Here is a 23,598-nt window from a genome sequence, read left to right on the forward strand (position 1 = left end):
ACTAAGAGACAATCTACAATGTGGGAAAAAATTTTTACCAGCTATTCCTCAGACAAAGGACTATTATCAAGGATATATAAAGAACTCAAAACAATCAGTCCCCCCAAATATAAAGACCCGATTCAAAAATGGGCATCCGAAATGAACAGACATTTCTCAGACAAAGAAGTAAAAGCAGCAAGAAAATATTTGAAAAAATGTTCCACATCACTGGTCATTTGAGAGATGCAGATGAAAACAACACTGAGATTCCACCTCACCCCACAAAGAATGGCTGCTATCAAGAAATCAAACAATAACAAATGTTGGCGGGGTTGTGGGGAGAAAGGAACCCTTCTCCATTGTTGGTGGGAGTGCAGACTAGTGCAACCACTATGGAAATCAATAATAATTCTTAATAATACACTGGGGATTCAATGAGATGAACAAAGAGTTTAGAATGAAATATGCATATTGAAAAATTAAGGAAAGGTACTCACACTTCCTCCGCCTAGAATATTTCCTTTGATGCTCTTTTCTCCCTTCTCTGAATTAATTCAAATGGTCTAGAAAGCAGTAACGAGTCTTTCTAGGGAGAACCCTCAGCATGACTGCTTGGATGCAGAAAGAATCAGAATCACTAAACTACCACACACATAGCAGAACAAGTCAAAAGGAAAGCGGATGCAGGCTTGTGGCTTCTGGTTAAGGTTGCACACAAAACTATTCCCTAGTGAAACCTGGAGCTAGAAACATAGGTAATGCTCTCAGAAGTGATTATCTGTCTTTACCCACCCCCAGTTTACTGACAGCTTCTGAATACCTCGAGCATATATTCTCAGCAGGCAAAGGGGATTTTTCCTCATTTCTACCACAGTAGAAAAAATGGACACCCAAAATTTTGCATATCGTATGGGAAAGATCAGTGCCAAAGAATAAACAATCAGAGGTACTGTTCAATGAAACAGTTTATAGCATAAACTATGTGAAAGTACATGTAATTAAATTATTTAATTTACAGAGAAAATTCACATAAAGTCGAGCAGTTTTCTATTAATCAGAAACAGTAGAAACATGATAAATTAAAATAAAGTGATACATCAAAGTTTAAAAAGTGAGAGAATATTAAATGAGCTGATAGTAGAATGAGTATAATTGAACAGCATTTGCAAGTGAGAAGTTGTGCCTGAGACTAATTGAAGAGTGACTAGAACATAGACAGCTTCTTCTGCTGAAAAAGCCAGAGTAGAGAAGTCACCATTTATGGGATAAGATGACTTAGAGAGAAAAACAGCATTTCCTTGGGTGTGCCCTGAGATCCACGGCAGCATTTAGCCACAAGTTTAAAAGGAAGGTTCATTTCCCAAGGAGGACAAAAGTCTCTCCTGTGTGCCTCTCCTCAAATGAGTATGAAGACTGTCCGGGCTAAGAAAGCCCCTTAGCAAAGGAAGCAAAGTGAGACCTGGGCATCTACCCTAGCCTAACCTGATGTGTGTTTCTAAAGTGAGGACTTGAACTGACTTCAGAGTTGATTCAGGTGTATGGCTCAAATAGTACAATTAACAGAATGTCATGTTAATGGTCTTACATCCTTTCTTTTTTTCTTAGACTAATTGGGCACCAATAGAACACATATAGAAACAAATGTAAATTAATTACAAAACATAACAATACCACACAAGCCATAAATTCTTACTGAGAATTATGAGAAAGTACTCAAAATAATTCTGCCAATTTGGGAAAAGGTTGTCATAGCCACTGCTGGTAGAAATATAAATAAGAGAGGTCTTTATTTTTTAGGATGGAACAAAATGACACACTGTGTATAAAATAAAAAGTACATACAAGAATTATCTTTTACAGTGTTACTAAACCTATTTGAGTACAAATATTGACAATCATTAGAGAATCAAAGTGATGATAATCAAATACACAGCAGGGTAGTATTTTGACTTTTTTGAATCATAGGGACATTCTTAGCTAGTTAAATTCAGTTCTTCTTGGTCAAGGAGCAAGTATTCTGCATGTGCTTTCTTGTTCCTTATCCCAAGGAGTACAAGTTTCCTATCTTTCAGCTCATTGAAGACTTTCTCCCTGGTGAGAAGTTACAAGCAATCCACAACTCATTTCATTTCTTATCCTCTGAATCTTTCTGCCCGGCCCTTGGGACTGTCTCTTAGGTGTTTTTCTTGGCCAATGAGAAAGGAGAAGAGTGACCCTTGCGCCACCACCAAAAGATCAGGAGGATAGAAATTTCACAGAGAACACACAGATCAGCATTTCAGAACGCAGCCTTGCCGTAATACCAAACACAGATAGAGTATGAAGGTGGGTGACTGCCCATTCCTCAGGCCTGAGTATACCAACATTGCAATCTGCAAATACAGCCTTATCCATTTCTTTCTTTTCACTGTCCTTTAAATTAAGTCATTGCCTTTAGTATTTGATTTACAATTCCTGCAGTTTCACAGCACAGTGTAATTTTTAATTTCATCGCCTATGACTTCCCTTCCTAATAATTTTCACCATCTGACAAGTATTTTCTCATTTCACTTCCACCAAATTTATAAATTTAAGTATCTCTATGCTCATATTTTCTTATTAAATTGTCAGACCCGGGCTTGTCTCAAAGGACAATAGCGCCCTGAATCCCAGTGTGGTTTCTTCCCTGAAGTATTTCATTTCTGTAGAAAACTCTTTTATTTATATGCTTTTACTTCCTCATTTCCCCTTTGCCTTGCTGTCTTTGCACTGTCATTCCCATCAGCAAAAGAATATAACACAGTGTTAAACCAGTTTAGAAACACAGCAAAGTCATCTTTGAGAAAATAACTAATGATTGCCCTTTTCTGGTAAAATTTCTTGGAATAATGATTCACTTCATGAGTTGTCTCAACTGCTTCCTGTCTTCTTCACTCTATGGTCCATGCTGTCTGCCCCTACTATGGTGCCATTTTACTAGAATTTTTCATGTCATGGTCACCAATGACCTTGATCTGATCAAAATCAGCCCTCGGTCTGATATTTACTTAACACATCAGCCTATTAGGTAAGCATGGGTGAACATTTTGAAACAATTCTCATCTTGATTTTTGCTAACTTTTTCCTTGTGACTCTTAGTTTGACACATATAATTTGATATACTACCACCTATTCTATTACATAAACTGATATACATTTAATAAGTACTTTTAATTAATCAATAAAGCACAGTCATTTTAACATTTTGTAGAAAGACTCTAATATCTATACAGAAATAAATGTACATATTTTTTTTTCTTTAAACAAAATTTTCAAACTCTAGAAGATACTCTTCTGAGAAAAACTGTAATATTATTAAGTTCTTTTATTTTTATTTGACCTGCCTGCATCATGTTTTGCATAGTATGATTTCTTCATATCAAACTATCCTTCATCATTAATGTTCATATTATCTGTTTAGGTTTTGTCAATGCTTTAATTCCTAGGTTTATTGTTTTGTCACTTTTTTTTTTTTTTGCAGTACTGTGGGATCAAACTCAGGACCTTGCCCTCATGACGCAGGTGTGGTGCCACTGAGCTAAATCCCCAGCCCTGTTTGGTGATTTTTTTATTTAAGGTTTTTATATAGGGAGAGGATGCTTAATTATATTAAATACATTTGTAGTCCCTTGTAGCTTACTCAATTTTTATTTACTAGACCATTGTAGCTGATCTCGACTGGGTGAAATTTTGCTTCCCAGGTGACACCTGACAGCATCTGGAGAAATTTTTGGTTTTCATAACTGAGAGAGATGAAGATATTATTGTTACAAGTGGGTAGAGACCACACACGTTGTTGCTTGTCTCACAGTGCAGGGGACGAAGGGCCACAGTGAAAGGCTATCTGGCCTCCAATGTCATCAGTGCTACGATTGAGAAATTTAGTTCTGAAGTTAATTACATCTACAACCTTTGCTCTCTAGATCTGTGCAGTTTGTAAGAACCAGTACTTCTGGTACACATCTAGGCTCAACCCACAAAGAAATTAACTTTTGAACTTTTCGACAGAAATGTCAATTGGGACAGATAACAATAAAGCCCTACCAGGCAATTTGAGAGTTTTTCAATCAGTGTGACACCAAATTTTCACATCTGCTTTTGAGCTGATTGAATATAGAATTTCCCGTCTATATCTCAGATATATATATTTCTGAAATACTTATTTTAAATAACCTAGGTTAGATACTACTGAAGGCTGCATTCTCTGATTCTTTTCTCCTCCTTTTCCTCTAGCCTTTCCTGCTTGAGAATCTTCACTGTACACAGGCAGTACCGAAGAGAAAGTCATAACATAATTCTTACAAAGTAGATCAGTCGTATTCAGTTTTGGTAATCTATTAATTTCAAGCAAGGTTTGTCATAGCCTCTTTAAAAATATTGATTAATCCAGATATAGCAAAATCCTTATGAAGAGATACTAGTATCCTCTCCACTTTGCCTGAGATGGACCTAAAACAAGATAGGCTAGACGATCTAAGACCTTAGAGCCAGTAGACCATGAAGGCAGTGTGGCTCCAGATTCTGTAATTCTCACTACTTCACCACATTACCTTTTCCAGAAAGAAAGAAAGACATTAATAGGATGAAAAATAAACCCTTTGATATAGGTGATCAGGTCAGAGAAATTGTTTGGGCTAAGATGGCTTTCTTCATCTATGTACAGTGCCCTTAATTATATTAAAATACTTCCTCAAAGAAAAAAGTAGCAGGTACTCAGTGTTTCAGGAAAATAAACAAAATAATTTGAACAAAAGCTTACAAATTAAGAAAATCTATTCTAACATCTTAATTTCCAAATGTAAATAAATACAGTGCTTTCCTTTTGATCAAAATATATTTCAGCTATGGAGCTACTGTTATAAAGTACGGTGATAAAAAATAGTCTCTATTTTGCCATTTTAAGACCCTAGTGTGTGTCAGCTATGGTGTTCCGCTATGCACATTTATTTAAATCTTCATAGATTTGGTTTAAATATTCAAGGAAGCAATCCTCATTATATTTGTTTTAGAGGTGGGAATTCTGAGACTATAAGAGGTGAATTGACTTCTCAAGGTCATGAAGGGGACATTAACTCAGGTGTTTCTCCCCCTACAAAGCCCTTCCTGCTTTCACACTGGCAGCCTTCATTAAAATTTTGCATTCTGATCATGGTTTGTGAAAGCTAAAATTAACTTTGCTAAGGTAAGAGATTTTTCTCCCCCTTTAAACTCTTAACTAATCTAAAGAGATACTTAGAATGAAAGCACTTCTCAGGGAAGGCATTCACAAATAGCAATTTAAAGGAATTTAAAGTGGTGATGGGTTATATTGGAGGAAGACCAGATTCTGAAGACATCTTCTATCATAATCAGGAGGCCTGTGTTTATTTTATTATCTTTTTCTGAGCCTTGTGGAATCTTAATTTTGTGCTGCTGATGTTAGTATTTATTAAACATTCTACTAAGGGGAAACCACATTCATTGTTGAATACCCGTGCACCTCTCTAAGAAGGTGAACAAAAAAAAAGTGTCTAGTGGTGCTTGACTGTTTTGTAGTCCTTGTTTGATTCCAGATATATTGGTTTGTGTTGATCACTGTTTTTCTTTTTTAAAAAGTAAAAATGTAAGGACTTGAATGCTACACTTCTGAGAATTTAGGATTTGCTGTGAATGTAGGTAATATTAAAATTTAAAAATGAGCAACCTTTTACACTGAAATATATTTAATTTCTGTAGCTTATCACCAGCCCCCATCTGTTGAAGTACAAGAAATTCCCCGAAGAGATTCTGGAGACTAGGACTGACATCCAAAGCAAGGCCTTTAGAATAAAGGATTAAAGCCTAAAGGACTCAGTTCAGAGGAAATTCATACGAGACAGAGAAATGAGAGACAGGAGGAAGAAAGTGGCTGCAAAATATGAAGAAGGAAGGCATGTGTGAAGAACAGAAATGGAATACACAAATGCCCTTTGGAAATCGGGGACAGTCGGCTCTCCTGCCTGTGTTGCTAAGAGGTACAAAACTGAAGCAGGAACTCTAACATTTGCAAACTTCACCCCCAAGAAACAACAACCATCCTTAAACTACTTTCCCCTTCCACCCCCCCCCAAAAGATAACAAGAGTAAATGATCTCAATAAGAAATGTTAGGTGTGAAAGGGATTGAGGTTTTTAGGTGGGAACTGTCACTTAGCTGTTGTAACAATATTTACTCACGTTACACACGGCTAACACAGTAGTTAGTTACCTTGTCACTGTTTCATAAGTACTCCTGGACCCTGAAAGAAGCCTCTACCATTGTATTTTCCTTAAGTTTAATTCCTTAAACTGGTAGATTTAACTTGGAGTTAATGGGAACTTTTTGTTTAATTGAAGAATGCATTCTTGGTGCTGATTACTAATTAAAACCTAGCATTTGTGTAATGTGAATAGATTACCGATTTTTGGACTTCCTGGCTTAGTGGGTGCTTGACTTTTTGCTCTCGATGTAACAACTAATATATGTGGCTCACTTTGATTATCTATTTAACTTTTGAAATAAAAAAAGATAAAATGTGTTTTGGGTAAGTTTGCCTAAACTGACTCCATCCCTCTGCCTGGTAATCTGAGGGCGACACTGGAATATCTGAAGTGTCACCTGCTCTTTTGCAAAGTGGATGGCTCACACCATTGATACCAGTCCTTGTTAGACTTATGTGATTGGCTTAAATTTTCGTGTGTATTTTGTGATATTTGGGATAAATGATGATAAATAGAAAGTCACATAGAAATAACAATGTAAAATTATTGTCCCGAAGGAGGTGACTGGCAGATGACAGAAAGATTAATAAAATTAAATCTTGTGTTATTAAGATGTGTTATAATACTACAGCAGTTACATACTTGTTGGGATGGACAGTCTCTGAAAAGTTGCATAGCAACCAACATTCTTCATTTTGCACCCTCCCCCTTCAGTGGGACTTACACACTTAATGCTTTGGATTTATAAAACAACCACTATAACATTTATGAATTGGTTTTCCCACACAAGTCTGTGTATTCTAGAACTAAAATTGGTTTATAGATCTGTAATTGTTATTTAGTAATAGAATGAAATAGGAAGATATGGAGTTTATAGCTAATCCAACATATTTAAATTCAGATTCCTTGCTCTTGGTTTGGGGTGCAGATATCTGAATTACAAACAGTCATAGTAACCTATGCTGCCCTGGAAACTCTAGGTTACAGGATCGGTTCAGAAAGTAAGGAAGTTTCTCTACAACGGAGAGTGTTTCATTATGAAAAACGTTCAAATCTAGGAGTAAGAGAAAGTTTCTAAACCATTTGTTAGGGAGAAGTTGTCTAAAATGTATTCCTTCTTTGGCAAATTAGTATACTGATGCTTATATAAAATGTGTCCACTCAGATATTAGCTGCCTTCTAACTTGTCTCTCATCTAGTCTAACAGTTCTCTCTCTGAAAGTCAGCCAGGCACATGGGCAAAGCTATTTGTTTAAATTTCAATCTTATAGCAACTTCCAGAGCATGTAATGACCTGTAAACATTCCTGGGTAATATACTGTATAGTATGTTAATAATTTGAAAAAAGTGAAAATTTCCATTAAAACAAACAAAAAACAAAGCAAACTGTCCAGTGGAGCAAAAATTAAGCCTGCAAACTTTATCCACAAAAAACAACTTGGAAAAGCTAGGAAAACATGTTTTTGTAGTTGGATTTTTATCTATATGAGGATAGGAATAATTTAGTGTTATTATGCACATAGTAACAATGGTATTTTATGAATAAAGATATTCCAGTATTCCTAATAATAATAAGATATAGTGGAGAGTTTCCCAATCTGTAAGGAGATAATACATGTAAGTTGAATTAATTATTCAATACAATATTATACAGCTATTTAAACTGACATTTTATTCAGTATATAACTACATGGTGTTTTTCTTTTAATTTTAAGTAAAAAAGGAATGAAGTAACACAATGTATAAGTCATATATGGTATATCATGTGAAGAATTCATTATAAAATAAAATATACCAAAAGATTAGTTCATTCACCTATAATTTATAATAATTTTATTCACTTATCTGTTCAGATACATTTAATATTCAAAAAATACTTAGGCTATTACAAACATTGCAAACAGATGTGAATGCATGAGAGGGAATTTAAAAAATCCTCACAATAATGGAGAGTACTCTTAGCTGGTTCTGATTGTCAAGAATGGGTGTGGTTTAAAATTCTTGCCTCTGAACTTGGTATCCTTTTTATGAATGATGAGAATTAACTTTACAGTGGGAAACAACTAAAGCACAAGCAATAACGGAACTCTTAGCACTCTTCCATGTTCTTTACTAAACCAGATGTTGAACGTGGTTAAATGTAACCCTGAAGTGACAGCCGTGTCCCATTAGTATTGGGAGAGACAATACCTTTTATTTAAATCACAGAAGAGACTCCCTGGCAGTGTCTAATGACCTAATCAGAAATAAGTCTAAAATTATTGAAAATGTAGAGCTTCCTTCTTATGGAAAATGTGATAGAAGCTGTGAAGATGACACTTGGCAGCAGCCACTTAGCTACATGGGACACAATGATTGATTAATGTACATTTTGCTTACTCACAGTAAAAGTCACAGACAGCAGCATTAATATAAAGTTTCAACAATCAACTCTGGTGATCTCACATCTTTTTCTCTCTTTTGCTGAACAGTAATTCTTACATCAGAATCCTCCGTCTTGTTCCCGATTTTAGTCATTTATAAAAAATGTCCAGGCACCTGCTAACTATTTTGAGAATGGCTGAGACACTTTTCACATAAATACCTCCAGCCTTGGAACAGCAAATCCCCTCTGAGAAAATAGTCATAGCCTGTACCCCATTTTCCACAGGGGTTCGAAAATCATCCTTTTCTACTTCACAGGACAAAATGACAGACCTCAGAGAGCACCATCAAACTGTCTTGATAATTTCCTGTTATCTTTCTGGCCCAGAAATCTAGCATGTCTGCCTTTTTGTGCTCATTTTCCTGAGTGGAAACCTCAGTTCTCCAGACAGTATAGTTGTCAAGCTACAATCTTAAATCCCAAATCCTAGCACTAGAATTTGGAATCTTCACCTGAATCTTTCCACATAGTTTCTTTTTTCTGGATGCTCTCATCTATTTGAATTTTAGTCTAGGTAAGCACTTCTGCAGACTGTATTACATGTGCTACAAAATTTTCTAAATGCAGAAAACAACAACAAGCAATTATAGATTATTCCTTCCCACTTCACTAGCTTTACATTCTGCAGTGCAGCTAGTTCAAAACTTCCTTCTAACCAATCTAGTCCCCTCTTTATTTAGCAAGGGATATTTCAACAGCTCAAGCAGTGGCAAAAGCAAAGTCATTTCTATGGTAACAAGGATATTTTAGCTAAATAAAGTGTGTTTTTTTTTCTTGCGTTATATTTAGTTCAGTTTATTTTCTGTTGCTCAATCAAAATACTGAGACCAGGCAATTTACAATGAATAGAAACTTAGTTAGCTCCTGATCCTGGAGGCTGGAGAGTCCAAAAGCTTGATGTCAGTATCCATTTAGCTTCTGGTGAGGACCTTCTGACTGGTGGGGACTCTGCTGAGTTCATGGTGCAATAGGGCATCACATGGTGAAAGAGGGAGATGGGGGGGCAGTGAGAGTGTTATAATAGACTCACTCTGTGGTATCCCTTTGCCCCTTGATCCATTTAATAAAGCAGAGGCCCCCTGACCTGATCATCCTTTAAATGACCTATTGGGTTCCACCTCCTAAAACCTCATGTTGGAGATCTGAGTGCCACTTAGGTCGTGCTACGGACACTCAGACTCTAGCGCTGCAAACAGTGAATTACTAGGGGAACTAAAGACTTCATTGATGTATACTTCTTGGCTCTTAGAGCTACAAGAGCCCAGAAGCTGCAGCATGGTCAGGTGTCAGTGTTTTTTCTGCACAAGTCAGTACACTGAGCTCAACCGAGCTAAGGATGAAGCTCTACAGGGCTTCTTTTGTTCTTCAATCAAATTCTATCCTGTTCTACCCCTCAGGCTTCTTCCGCCTTGCAAACAGGGATGAGGGACATGAATAGACCGCTGTGATGCAGAGGACCTTGGACTCCCAAAGTTTGCCAGGTCTTCTTGGCCAGTAGAATAAGTCCTTATTCTTTCATCTCAAAGACTTCAGGTAAGTTTGTATGATGATACTGATTTTCCTACAGTCATCTCCCTTACCAGCTAATGAATGCACTTGCTCAGAAGGCACAGAGAATGAAGTCAAAAGAAGAGTTTGCAAAGTGAGTCTTATTCAACTTGCAAAGATCTTTTTAAAATCTCAGTTTGAATACAACCGTACAAAGCATAACACAATTCACTAGATCCTTCCCCATAATTTAGCTATAATTACTTAGCTTTCTCATTTCCTGCCACCAGCACTGTCCTGTTCCTGCCCTGCCAGCCACCCTCAGAAGGTGGCCTGGAAAAGATGTGCTAACCACCCCTTTTGTAGAAAGCACCTTCTCTTTTTATCTGCATTTCTTCCCTCCTCAAACTTCCCTCTTATACTGAAGTGCTTTGTTGGAAGGAGGGTGGTTGTGTGTGTTTGTATGTAAAAGGAGTGACCCAAAATTACAGTGCAAGTTCACATTCTAAAAACTCATCACAAATGTAAGTCACATTGCTCTTAATTCCCCTCAGAATACTTCCCCTCACTTTGAACATACTCATCCCACTGTTCTTGCCAATTTCTGAAGCAGTTCTGGAAGGTCTTTTCTGAGTGTGTTGACAAGGTGTGGTCAGAAGTACAGTGAATGCTGCAGCTGAGTTCAATCCAAGGGAAAGACACTTGTAAGAATACATTCGTGTGTCTTCCGCTACCTGATGAACTGGACTGGCACTGTGAAATGTTGGCTCTTCTCTAATACCAAACTGACCTTGAAAGGTTGAAGCTTGGTTCTTAGACATGTACATGTTTATAGTTATTATCTCTTTTTATGAAATTGACAGTGTTAATATTATAAAATTTTAGAATTGTCTCCACTAACATCTTTTCTTAAAGGTGATTTTGTATATTACTTTAGTCAGCCACGGTCACAACCAAGCCATATAATTGATGATTTTCATTATATTTTCCTTTTCCTTTCAATCTATTTGATACTTTGCATTAAAGTGCATCTCTAGCAGATAATAGGTTTACTATTCATAATTTTTAAAAAATTTATCATTTGATTGGACTATTTAATCCATTTATATTTAATGAAATTATATTTGTCATTTTAGTGCTCATTTCCTATACATCTTTATCCCCTTTGTTTTCCTATTACTATTTTCTTTCATATTAAGTATATTTTTTTCTAGTGAGCCAGTTTGATTCCTTTGTCATTTCCTTATTTTTGACAGTTATGATCTTGGTTATTGGTATGGGGATTAAAACTGGTATTTTAACATAAAACATTCTAGTTTATATTAATATAAATTTCTAAATTTTTCTGGTGCCCATGGATTAAGCTCTTAATGTTTTGTTAATCTCTTATTCACAGTGAGTCATTCTCATGTTGCTTTAAAGATTCTTACTTTGCAGTTTGGTAGTTCAACTGTTTTATTTTTGGGTCTGAATATTTTTAAATTAAATTTATCCTAATCAAAGTGCCTTGAAATTCTTAAATTAATGTTTTTCACTAAATTTGAGAAATCCTCCAAAATTATTTTATTTTTTGAAGATATTTTCTCCTCTGTGTGTCTCTGCTTTCTTTTCTTTTCTTTTCTTTTTTTTTTTTTTTAATTTTCTGGGCATTGGTTGTTCTCAAGTTTTGTCTATTTTTTTCTTTTTGCTTTTTTTTTTCTCAGCACCCATTCGTACTACCCAATGTTCAATGCCTTTTGTGGAACTGGTGCAGGTGCATAATACATTTTAATTCCTTTTTTTCCATCATCTTTTTGCCCCTATCTCCCTCCATCTCTTGAGCCTCTTCCCCCTTGAAAAAGATCTATCTCCCATTCCCTATTATGTATCTTTAATTCTGCTCTTTATTTATAATCTGGGCTTCTCAGAGAAGAGAAACTGCAATATTTAAACTCGTGTGTCTCCGAAGAGATAAACTACAGGGATACAGCCCCCATGCTTACAGCACCGCGACTCCTCCTTGCTCTCCCTCTGATTCTCATTACCCCCATAGTTATCAGTATCCTGACAGTGCAGCACTTGCCTCTGAGGGTCCATGTGCTTTCGTCATTCTTTTTTTTTTTTTTTTTTATTCCTCAGAATGGATAATCTCCACTTTCCATGGAGATTTATTAAATCTTTTGCCCTCTCAAATTCATTCTTAGATCAATTTAATACTTCCTTTCAATTTTTGTACTTTTTAATTCAAGAATTTCTATTTGCTTTTTAAAAAATTTATCCTACTAATAATATTCATTTTTGGTAAGACGCCATTTTTGTACCTTTCAAATATTTTTCATTCTGTATCCTTCGCATTCTTTGAACATGTGCATAGTATCTGATTTAAAACGTTTGTTTACCAAGTTCAAGTATTGGGGAGGCTCAATATTAAATAACTATTTTCCTTTGTATGGATCATCCTTTCTTATCCCTTTGTGTGTTTGGGCTGTAGATTTAGACCAGTGTGTTGATGCCAGCGCCTGCCTGGCAAGCTCAAGATCCTGAATTTGATCCCTGGTTCTGCTAAAAAACAAACAAACAAATCCAACAAAACCTGATGTTTTATATAATATGTCAACTCCTAAAATCAGATATGACTCCTTTCTCTGCTTTGTTATTGATGTTTTGTTATTGTGGTTGTCACTATTTATTGAATGAGTTTCTTGAATAAATTTCACTGAGTCTGTGTGCCTTTCAATAGTTGCCGTGAAGTCCATGCTTAGCTTAGTGATCAGCTAAGGATTGGCCAAAGATTTCTTTAGAGGTACGGAGTCTTCAAATCTTGCACCATCTGCTGAAAGGCTCTGTGTTTGAGACACTCCTTAAATCCTTTGTAGTTTACTAAGCTGCCTTAGCCTTCTTTTACTTCTTCCTCAGGGATTCAAAGGCATTCTGAACTTAGAAGCTGGTGCCCTTTTGAGTTTTTCCTAAGCACATGCACAGTATTTGGTCTTTTAATTCATAAAGAATACAAAAGAATGTTCATGGCTCCTCATGAGCATTGTTTCTCCCAGGCATTACTGCTAAGTTTTTAGCTTAGCTCTTGTTTGTCCCCAGCCTCTCCACAGATTTAGGTACCTTGTATTTTAGACAGTTGCAGCTGATTAGTTTTCTCAAATGTTTTGTGGATATGCTTTTTCCCAGTGGATCCATTTAGAGTCTGTTCAGATAAGGACCAAGCTTTTGAATGGGGCTCTGCCAGGAAACTGTGATCCATCCAATAGTAACAATGCTCTGGGAATGAAGCTCTGTAAAGTTACCCAAACCTTGTCTGACCTGTGCTTGGAAGACTTGGTTTTTAAGACTGCCACAGTGCTGGTGAGAGAGAGTAAAAGTAGACTTAAGAAAGTGTCACAAATATCCACTCTTCTTGCTGAACTTGAGCAGCTGGTTTGTTTGTTTGTTTGTTTTATTTTGTGATAAATGCTTCTCAGATCGTTGCAATTCTTTGGTTAATTTCTAGATATTTGAAACGTTGATTTGAACAATTTTGCCAGTGTTTTGTTGCCTGTGCAAGGGAAAAAATACTGCACAGATTCTCATTTTACCATCCTCAAGCAATTAAAAACTTTCTAGTTACTAAAAACATGAAAAGAAAAACTTGGGCTGACCATTTCAACTTTTGCTCATTTTCCCCTTTTTACATGTGCCCGATGCACTTGCCAACAACCAAGTGGCTTTATAGTTTAATACGCTTGAATTCTACTAAATTGTTTATGGTCTCTCAAGCTTTCTGCTAGACATACAATTCCAGATAACTGTGGTAAATAACTGAAATGTTTGTTTTTTCCATTGCATGCCATGAACTACCCACAGTCTGCTACCAGCACCTGTGGTATAAGTGGCTTTAAATCTTACTCATCAGAAAAATAAAATTTTTATTACACCCTTAAGATTAAGATCCTTGGGAACTGCTTCCGGGATCAATATGATTATCTGTCAGAAAAGCAGAGTTGCCATGTGATAGCATAACATATTATTAAAAAGAATGAGAAATTAACACTTTCTGGGAAGAAAAGGGAAATGCAACTCTCACAAAGAAGCTGAAATTCCTGGGTGTTCCTCTGCAAGCACGGGCCATCCTGGAATACAAGGCTGTCTTGGATGTCTACTGGACCCACCTGCCAGGTGGGATCACCGAGGGTAGATTCAGGGAGATGTCTATGGGAAAGGCTTCCTAGATCTGTCACAGTAGCCTATGGAGGCAGTTGGCAAACAAAGCCAACAATCAGAAAAAAATAATCTAACTGAGGGAAAAGAAGAGGAAGGGAGGACAATTCATGTGTCCTTTCTAGTCTGTTCAAAACCATTTAGAATGAAATGGTAGCTGCTTACTTTGCCTTCGGATTCTCAAATGTCATTCAGGAAACTGTAACTCCGTCACATGGGGCAACAAGTTTTAGGAAAGTTAGTACCTTAATCAAGTTGACAATCTCAAGTCTCATGCAGGGCTCTACCACAGAGGTGGAGCCTTTGAGATGAGATGGGGCTACGGTCTTGAAGAGAATCTTGCAGGTTAATGTTTGTGTTTGCTGTCTTCAGGATCCTATTAAAGGACGCATCTGAGCCTTTGCTTCCTTATAATGGTTTTCCATGACCACCTCATCAGTAAGACACTCCACACCCATTACAACCACTGATCTTCTTAATTAGCTTTTATTTTTAGTGGAACTTTTAAATAGAGCCAATTATTTATTTCTTTTCTAGTTTAAATTCCTCCAGTCTGTTGTTGGTCTCCATCGTTGGAAAATAAGTTCCCCAGGACAAATAACTTCATCTGTTTTATTTCCTGTTGTGTCCACGACGTTTTAAGTAACAGATGGCACTTGGAGTGAACACTGCTATATTAATTAATTGGAACCAGAATTCATCCTGATAATGAAATGTGTTTTATATTTTCATTATCTAGGTATTAATAAAAAGCTACAATTGACCATGTCATTTGTTACCTCGCTCTCAATGTGTATTTGTTGCAGTAATGATTGGCTAAAAATGGATGTTTTGCTCTTTTGTGAATTATAATAAAGAGAGTTCTGAATTTATGCTTAGAACTAAGTAGTTAAGTGTGCTTCCAGGACAGCACAGCACCAGCAGTAACTTAAAGGTGTAAAATCACCCACAATGTCAGAAGCAAAGCAAACATTGGCAAAGGAAGTGGAACCATGGTGCTATAAACCAGTGATGCTGAACTAGCAGGTCAGGCTGGTACCTGAATTTAAGAAGGTGTCGTGGGACAAACCCTCACATTTACAGCCTCTGCCACATTTACCAGATTTGGCAGCACTGAGACAGTTGAAAGACATACCCTGCTATGAGGCTTGTGGGAAAGGACTGCATGCTGTGTCCCATGGAAACTCCTATGTTGAGATCCTGAGTTTAATGTGATGGGCTAAATGGGGGAGTTTAAGGAGACCACGAGGCTGTGAAGGTGGCTCCCTCGTGAATGACCTCGTCCACTTTTAGGAGGACTCCGGAGACCTCTCTGGCCCTCTACATTTTACCTGAGGATAAAATGTCAGTAGCCTGACACTGGGAAGAGGCCCTGCACCAGAAACCGACCATGCTATCAACCTGATTTTAGACTCGAGGCCTCCAGAACTCTGAGAAATGAGAGTCTCATTTTATTTTGTTTAGTGGCCTAATCATACAGAGAGGTGTAATGATTGGGTCATTTGTCTTTATTCAAATATGAACTCCTGGAAGTTAATCAGTCTCATATTTGGCGTTGGTAGAGTCTGAGAGTTTAGGATACAATAGCATACCAAGTGATATTTACTAAATAATTACTTCCCATTTGTGTGTAGACCTTCTTTCTAACAGTGCCAGGGAAGATCTAACCACAAGCAAAACAGTAACCCTTCACAGAAGCTTAGGAATTCTGAGTCCTTCTTTTCCTGAGCTCCCCATGACCAGTTTAGGAGTGAAATTTGTTTCCCTGTCCTGTTGTATCAAATTCCACTGTATACAACACTCCACAGCTAAGTCATCGTGCTTGGACTGTAATTAAATAACCTTCAAGGATGAAGTACCACAGGGGCCAAGGTCGCAGGAATAGCTACAATTATTTCCTGCAGCTATTGATTTTACACTAATCATCTTAAATGATGCATAGCCCTGGACCCAGCAATCTCACTTAGAATGGCAGGTGGGGACTTGACTTCAGTTCCCACAGGGACCAGAGCAATTTGGACAGATTTAAACTTGTTGATGCTATTTTCTAAGTGTGAAGGAGGATGAAAGTCTGAAATTTGGAAGGCACATAAATATGAAAGAGGATATAACTTAAAGATGAGAAGCTTTGGAGCTAGAAAGAACTGAGTTCAAATTGTAGATATCTATATCTATATCTATATCTATATCTATATCTGTATCTATACACACACACATATGTATATATATTTGGACTTCAGAAAGACGCTCAACCCTTCTGAGCTTTGATTTTTTTCCATTTGTAATATGGCCATAATGGTATTTTGAAGCTTTTGAAAAAGTCAGAGATGATGACAATTTTTAAGTCATTAGATACTATGGTGTTACAGTTTTTACTAGTTTCCTACTTTTATTTAAGTCATTACACACATATTTCATTCAAGAATATTTATTTTGTCATGGATGGAGCACCAAAATTTATGAATAGCAAGTAAATATATCTCTGACAGATTTGAAACAACATGGTAAGACTCTCTCATCCAAGACAGGTTAAAAAAAAGGAAATTGACTTCAATTTTTTTTTTAAAAAAACTGGGTTTAGAACTACCTTCTACCCAACTGTGCGGCTTTAGCAAAGTTTTGGCTTTTTGGCCAAGTATTCTGCTTTGTGTGAAGAATACAGACATTAGTAGAGCACACACTGGGCTGTTGTAATGATAAAAAGGATTAAACATTTGAAAGCATTTGATTGAAAGAAAAAGTGCTGTGAAAATCCATTAGAAAGCATTTCACAGATAAACTTCTATGGTTAGATGACATAAAGGACTGGCAGCAAAGGCATTTTAACAACTTTGACAATTAAGATTTCTGCTTATAGAAGTGAAGACATGCCTAAAAAATTATTTTCCTTCTTTTGTTTTGACTTCTAAAGCCAAAAGAGACAAATAGCAGAGGAGAAGACATCAAACCTCAAGATTGGAATATAACGCTAAGAAACAAAGTAATGAAAAAAAATCACGAGTCCTAGATAGCTCCATACCCACAACCCCAATCCTTACCCTACCCCTATCCCTGCCAGAGTTCTTCTAAGGTAGCTCTGGTTCTTGACTTTATGTAGAGCATTCATTGATGAAAACGGGCTTGCTAAACTGATATTTTCTCTTCCCCTTTCTTTTTTTTTTCCTCATTGAGTTTATTGGTATATTTTAGGTGTACAGTAGCGTTACATTTATTATTGGGATCTTGTACCTTTCCATGACAGGTCTTGGTTCTCATTTTTTCCCCTTGTCCCTGCCTTCCCTTCACCCCCTCCTCCCCTTCCCATTTACAAACACTTTATTTCCATTTTTTTCATTTTCTCATATTTTTTTCTTTCAAAAGAAACCATCAACAGAACTAAAAGACAACCTACAATGTGGGAAAAAATTTTTACCAGCTGCTCCTCAGACAAAGGGCTCTTGTCTAGAATATATAAAGAACTCAAAACAATCAGCCCCCCCAAATATAAAGACACGATTCAAAAATGGGCATCTGAAATGAGCAGACATTTCTCAGACAAAGAAGTAAAAGCAGCAAGTAAATATATGAAAAAATGTTCCACATCACTGGTCATTCGAGAGATGCAGATGAAAACAACACTGATATTCCACCTCACCCCACAAAGAACCGCTGCTATCAAGAAATCAAACAATAACAAATGTTGGTGGGGTTGTGGGGAGAAAGGAACCCTTCTCCATTGCTGGTGGGAGTGCAGACTGGTGCAACCACTGTGGAAGTCAATATGGAGATACCTCAAAGAGCTGGGGCTAGAGGTTCCATTTGACCCAGCCTTCCCCTTCTTTTTTTTTTTTTAAATTCTTTTCACTTTTCAGAATATTTTTATTGCATGCTCCAGTCTTCTTGCAGCCCTGAAACTCTTCCCACATCTCTATCTGAATGACTTCCATCATGGATTTTTAGAAATGCAAGAAATAATTTACAGAGACTTCTGGGCATGCTTCCTCAAAATAAAAAGTGATTGTGTTGATACAAATAACAGTAATAATAAAAACTGAAAATCATAACATGTAAGAATTTTGATAACTATTCTATTAAGAAATATTATTTCAAATGTGGAAAGTATATACAATAGAATTGTTTCATATATATTTAAAATTATACTGCAGCATTGTCTAACGTGTTTCCTAAGAATTATTCACCTCTCTTAGGTGAAAGTACTTTTGATTGGCATAGTACTTATTATAACCATGATTCTGTTAAATTATATGTTTTGAAATATATTTTGTATAGTAGCCATGTAAATTACTTCCATCCAGTGGAAGAAATAACTATAAAAGCTGCATAGTAATCTTACTCCAGCACTTTCCCTTTTCTTTTCAGTGCTTTATTTACTCAGTTTCTCTGTCTTCTTTGAACCAATTCTACTCAGGCTTCTTCATTATCAAGCTTAATAAAGCTTTGATGTCTTACTGTGTGCTGGAATGAGAGGTCTGTTTTTTATTATTTGAAAATTTGATATGAGGTAAGCGAAATGAAGGTAACTTACCTAATTTAACAGACGTGAAATTAAGACTTAAGGAATTGGCTTCATCTCATGCAAGCTCACACTAGCATGTATTGGTCACAGATTCCAAATCTAAATTTTGGACTTCAGAGCCTGTGCCCTGCACGGGGAATGTTGACCATTATTGGGAATATCGAAGATGCTAAGAGGGAAGTTCCCAGAGGAGAGATGTGTGACTGTTCAACATACATACTGCTTAATTTGTAGTTTTGACAATTGTTGGCCTTGATGAGTAAACTAAGAAAGATTTCAGAGCTATCTTTTTCTCCATTTCCTAAAAATTTTGTCTTTGTAGAGGCTGATATATACGAGTGTTTTTACATGCATTCTAACTAGATATTTTAGCACATATCAGAGTAATAGGAAAAAAAGAAAAGAAATGAAGAGAGAGAAAAATAAATGATTCCTGCCTTTTGTAGATTATATATCTATTGCTCTTACTGTTTTTCCATGTGGGGATTTGTGTGAATGACAGCAAACAAGTTAATGTAATGGCTGGTGGTTTGGGCTAACACTGGTTCAGGCTAACTGACTTATGGTTTGTATTTGTATACACACAGAATTACGTAATATATAACAACTAATGTTTTACACCCTACTTTACAATTTTTATAGACTTTGCACCATATAACTTCATGTTGCATTTAGAACTCCCTGTGAACAAGTATTTCCTGCCCCCCTCTTGCAAATAAGGAAACCGAGGCTTCTAGAAAATAAGCAACCTACTGGATTCCATGTAACAACTCTGTGGTTAATTTCCTTTATCTCAGACCCAGGTCCCTGGAAGCCTGCATGAACCCACAGTCACAAACTTCTTTGTAATAATCCATTAGAAATTATGTAATACTGAAGATGTTATTGGATAATTTTTATTTGGGATAGGGATGCTTGTTGTTCTCATGATTTGCCTTGTGTACAAACAGAAGGCAATAGCACACTTTCTTCAGTATTTCCAAACAAGTCTTTGGAAAGTATGATCTTTTGTCCTTTATTATTTTAGCATAACTTGCCCCAGTACCAAACCTGCTGTGCAGTATATATGTATACAGCGATGCTATTGTGCGTGCACCGTGGGATTCTCAGTGAGAGGAAATTAAAAAGCAACAGATGATGAAAACCAGGATGATTACATCTTCTCTGGGCATAAACACTGGCAACACTTGTTAATCTTGAAGGACATTTAGCTCTGTCCAATAAATATTTGTATTTGTCCAACGGAACCATTTTTCATTATTGCTGAAGTAGAAGTGACAAGATTTTTCACGTAAGTAAATTTAATGCTTGTTAAGAAAATGAAATTGAAAGTGCTGGATGTTTTCCACTAATCTCTTCTAATCGGCTTTTTAAAAAAGTTTCCTCCTAAAGCTGTGTGACAAGCTTTTGCATCTACCCTTTCAATATTTGACCATTTCATCCTTCAAGTCTGCTCCCTCTTAGCTCCAAAGAAACACTTGCCATCCAGCTCCGTGTAAAGAAATGGTTGGAAATTGAGAATATGATTTGGCACGTTTATTGGAACCTGAGGAAATCATGCAGACTAGTATCAGGGTTCCCTAGTTATCAAAACTAATTAGTTCAGGCTGCTCTGTGTCAGCTTCTATGAAACAACCTCTGGACTGGCAGGGGGACGGGTCTCACACCCAATATTGTCATAAAAGTTACCATTTTTAGTTTGTCGTCTTCTCATCATTAATGTCCAGGGTTATAGTGAAGTAAAATCCCATTTTCTCTAGTTTGTCAGCAGAGATGGGGACAGTTCACGGAGCTGAGCATCTCAATCATCATACTTTGCTCTTTAAGTCTGTGCTTCATGGATAAGGTGGCTCTGACTGGTCTTTCACTGGCTGTAGAAAAATAAGAATCCTACTGGGGACCAGGTTTCTTCTGCATCTTTTTCTTTTGGTCGTCGGTGCAGGTTGAACAGTGTATTTTCATGTTTCTGTTTTAGAGATGAAAACAGCAATTTTCAGAGAGACAGCTATTTAAATAATGTTATTTGGCCAGTGATGGGGTGGATTATTTCCATTATTCTTTCTGCTTTTATTTCTTACTATAGATGTTTGTATTACATGATGATTACATTTCTTCTGAGGATTTGTCACATGTACATAATACATCTCAATTATTTCTGTAATTTCCTGTCTCTGTCTATTCCCTCTATCTCTTGGTCCCCTTGCCATATGAACAGAATCTTTCTTCTTACTTTTTTATGTCTTTTGCTTTGCTTATTATTTATATTTGGGTATCTCCATATAAGAGAAATCACGCAGTATTTGAGCTTGTGTCTGTTATATTTCACTTAACACAGTGGACTCAAGCTGCATCCATTTTTCTACAAATAACTCGTCTAACCTTCTTTATGGGAGGATAGGACTCCATTATTGTTAATATAACAGTTTCTTTAACCATTCCTGTGTTGATGAGCATATAGCTGGCTTCCAAGATTTAGCTATCAATATGAATTTTCCTGCAATGAATGTTATTATGCATGTATCACGGTTATTTTGTGCCCTACACTTTTTGGGACAGGTACCTAGAAGAGGAATAGCTAGGTCAAATGGAATTACTAGTTTTATTATTTTGAGGAAACTATGTACTGATGTCCAAAACAATTGTACTAGTTTACACTTTCACCAACGATGTATCAGGGATTCCTTTCTCCCACATCTTTGCCATCATTTGTTATTATTTAATTTCTTAATGATAGCTAGGTCTTTCTAATTTTTAATTCTGTGTCTCTTCGTAGTGCAAAAATGAATTGTACTAAACCTAATGCTTTCACTATGCCCTACTCTGTGATTTCATTTTGACACATGTACAGTTCAAAATAGTTAAAATGGGAAATATGTGTCCTTGTATCAGTTATGAGTTTTGGAGGCTGTTAAGTATAATAAGTTTTACTGAATAGAACAGATTAGTTCACTCAAGTAGCTGGGAAAACCAAGACATTCTCAGTAGAAAAAAAAAGGAGGAAAATATTTGTATTTATAGCCACAGAAACAGTCTACTGCATGTGTGCTTATTTTGAAAAGCTGTTTTGTACTTATAATAAAATGTAAATTTCTTGATCTGAGATGTAGCTCAGTGAACATGTGTATAGCATGTGCAAGACTTTAACTTTGATCCCATTTACCACAAAACAAAAACAAAATAAAGCAAAACTTCTTACTGATTCCCATTAGACTCCATCAGGTGTGGTTTCTCTGTTCAAATCCACTCTTATCCTTTGAAACCTCCATCCTTTCTAGAAACTTCTTAGAGTTTCTAGAACATTCCATGAGCCTTTTTGATTACTTGTCTTCTATCATTTTTTCTCTTTTTCCCCCTTTCTTTTCTTCATCCTTTCTTCTGTTTTCCTGCCTCTTTTCTTTCCTTCCATAAATATGCAATCAGAGCTTTTGTATTGTAGACCGAAATGATGAAAATGGCAGAACAGAAAAAAAAAGATCACTGTGTTGTTTAAGTACATATTTTAGGAAATTAAGAAATACATTTCTTAAATACATATATCCTGGAACAAGAGTATTTTTACTAAGTTTAGGAAGCTTCAGAAAGTCAGTTACTGGGGCTGAATGAAAAAGAAAGACAGTGGTAAGAAAAGAAATCTAAATGCAGGAAATAGACAGCTTGTGGTTAGGAATCATTTTCACCTGAAATAGTTCTCATTTATTCCTCTTATCTAACTAGAGCTTTATTTTCTGTAACTAGTATCTGTTCATTCTTTCTACCCACCTACCCCAAAGCCTCTGGTAAGAATTTTGAATTTTAAGCTAGAAGATGTAGGGAGGCAATGGATATTTTCAGCAGAAAGTGGACATGAACTATCTGGCTGTTGTGCAGAGAATAAAAGGCCAGAATACAATCACAGAAGCACAAAGACACAGTAGGAAATTTGCTGTTTTTCACGGTGGAAAATAATGGTTGTGTTGTTTGGTAGACATTAAAGTATGAAGAATAGTTACATTAGAAAATATTGTGAAGTTAGAAACACTAAGATTTTTTGGATTCTATTTCAGAAAAATTGATCCAAGATTTTTGGTTGTAAGTGGCTGAACTATAATCAAATTTTCCAGCAATAGGGGAGAAGCCTGTTTTGGGAAAAAACTCAGAATTTGTTGAAGTTATGATTTGTATTAGTAATGTATGTGCTGTGTAGTCATGATGGGATATATGAAAATATGTCCGGACTTCATGCCTTGAGAATTTTTACTCTGTCTGGAACATTCTCATATATTTGGCTCCTGTAAACATTTTTTTCAGGTCTGAGTTTAAAGTACTTTTTTTTGTGTGTGTGTGCTGCCGATCGACCACAGGACCTTTCACTTGCAAGGCAGGCAGCAGAACCACTGAACTAAGTCCCCTGTAAGGTTAAAGTACTTTGTAAAGAGGACTTTCTTGACTGTGCTGTCAAAGTGGACTCTGACATCTCCTTCTTCCTCTCAAACTTGTTTTGGTATCTATCTATCTTTCTATCTATCTATCCATCTATCATCTATCATCTATCTATCTATCTATCTATCTATCTATCTATCTATCTATCTATGGATCTATTATCTGTCTATCTATATCTGTTTATCATCTTATTGAGTTACTTTTGAAACTGTGGATTTCTCTTCAAAACACTGCTTTAAACTTATGGAAATTTTTGCTTGATTCAATAATTTGTTGACTAGTTAATTATCTAAACTCCCACTAAGAGAAAAACTGTGCGATGTCACACACAACTCTTACCTTGC

General features: G+C 36.3%; 1 long non-coding RNA gene across 1 annotated transcript in view; it reads left to right on the top strand.

Moving 5' to 3' along the window:
* Positions 1–10,143, top strand: part of LOC104854154 — a 27,077-nt gene extending 16,934 nt beyond the window's left edge. Inside the window, exons 3-4 of the long non-coding RNA XR_777995.1 lie at positions 5,716–5,993; positions 10,041–10,143. This is a non-coding gene — a long non-coding RNA (uncharacterized LOC104854154). The remainder of the gene's footprint in view (positions 1–5,715; positions 5,994–10,040) is intronic.
* The last annotated feature ends 13,455 nt before the right edge of the window (positions 10,144–23,598 follow it).

This window comes from Fukomys damarensis, unplaced genomic scaffold (assembly GCF_012274545.1).
Source record: "Fukomys damarensis isolate Sample0158 unplaced genomic scaffold, DMR_v1.0_HiC HiC_scaffold_27, whole genome shotgun sequence".
Taxonomy (NCBI): domain Eukaryota; kingdom Metazoa; phylum Chordata; class Mammalia; order Rodentia; family Bathyergidae; genus Fukomys; species Fukomys damarensis.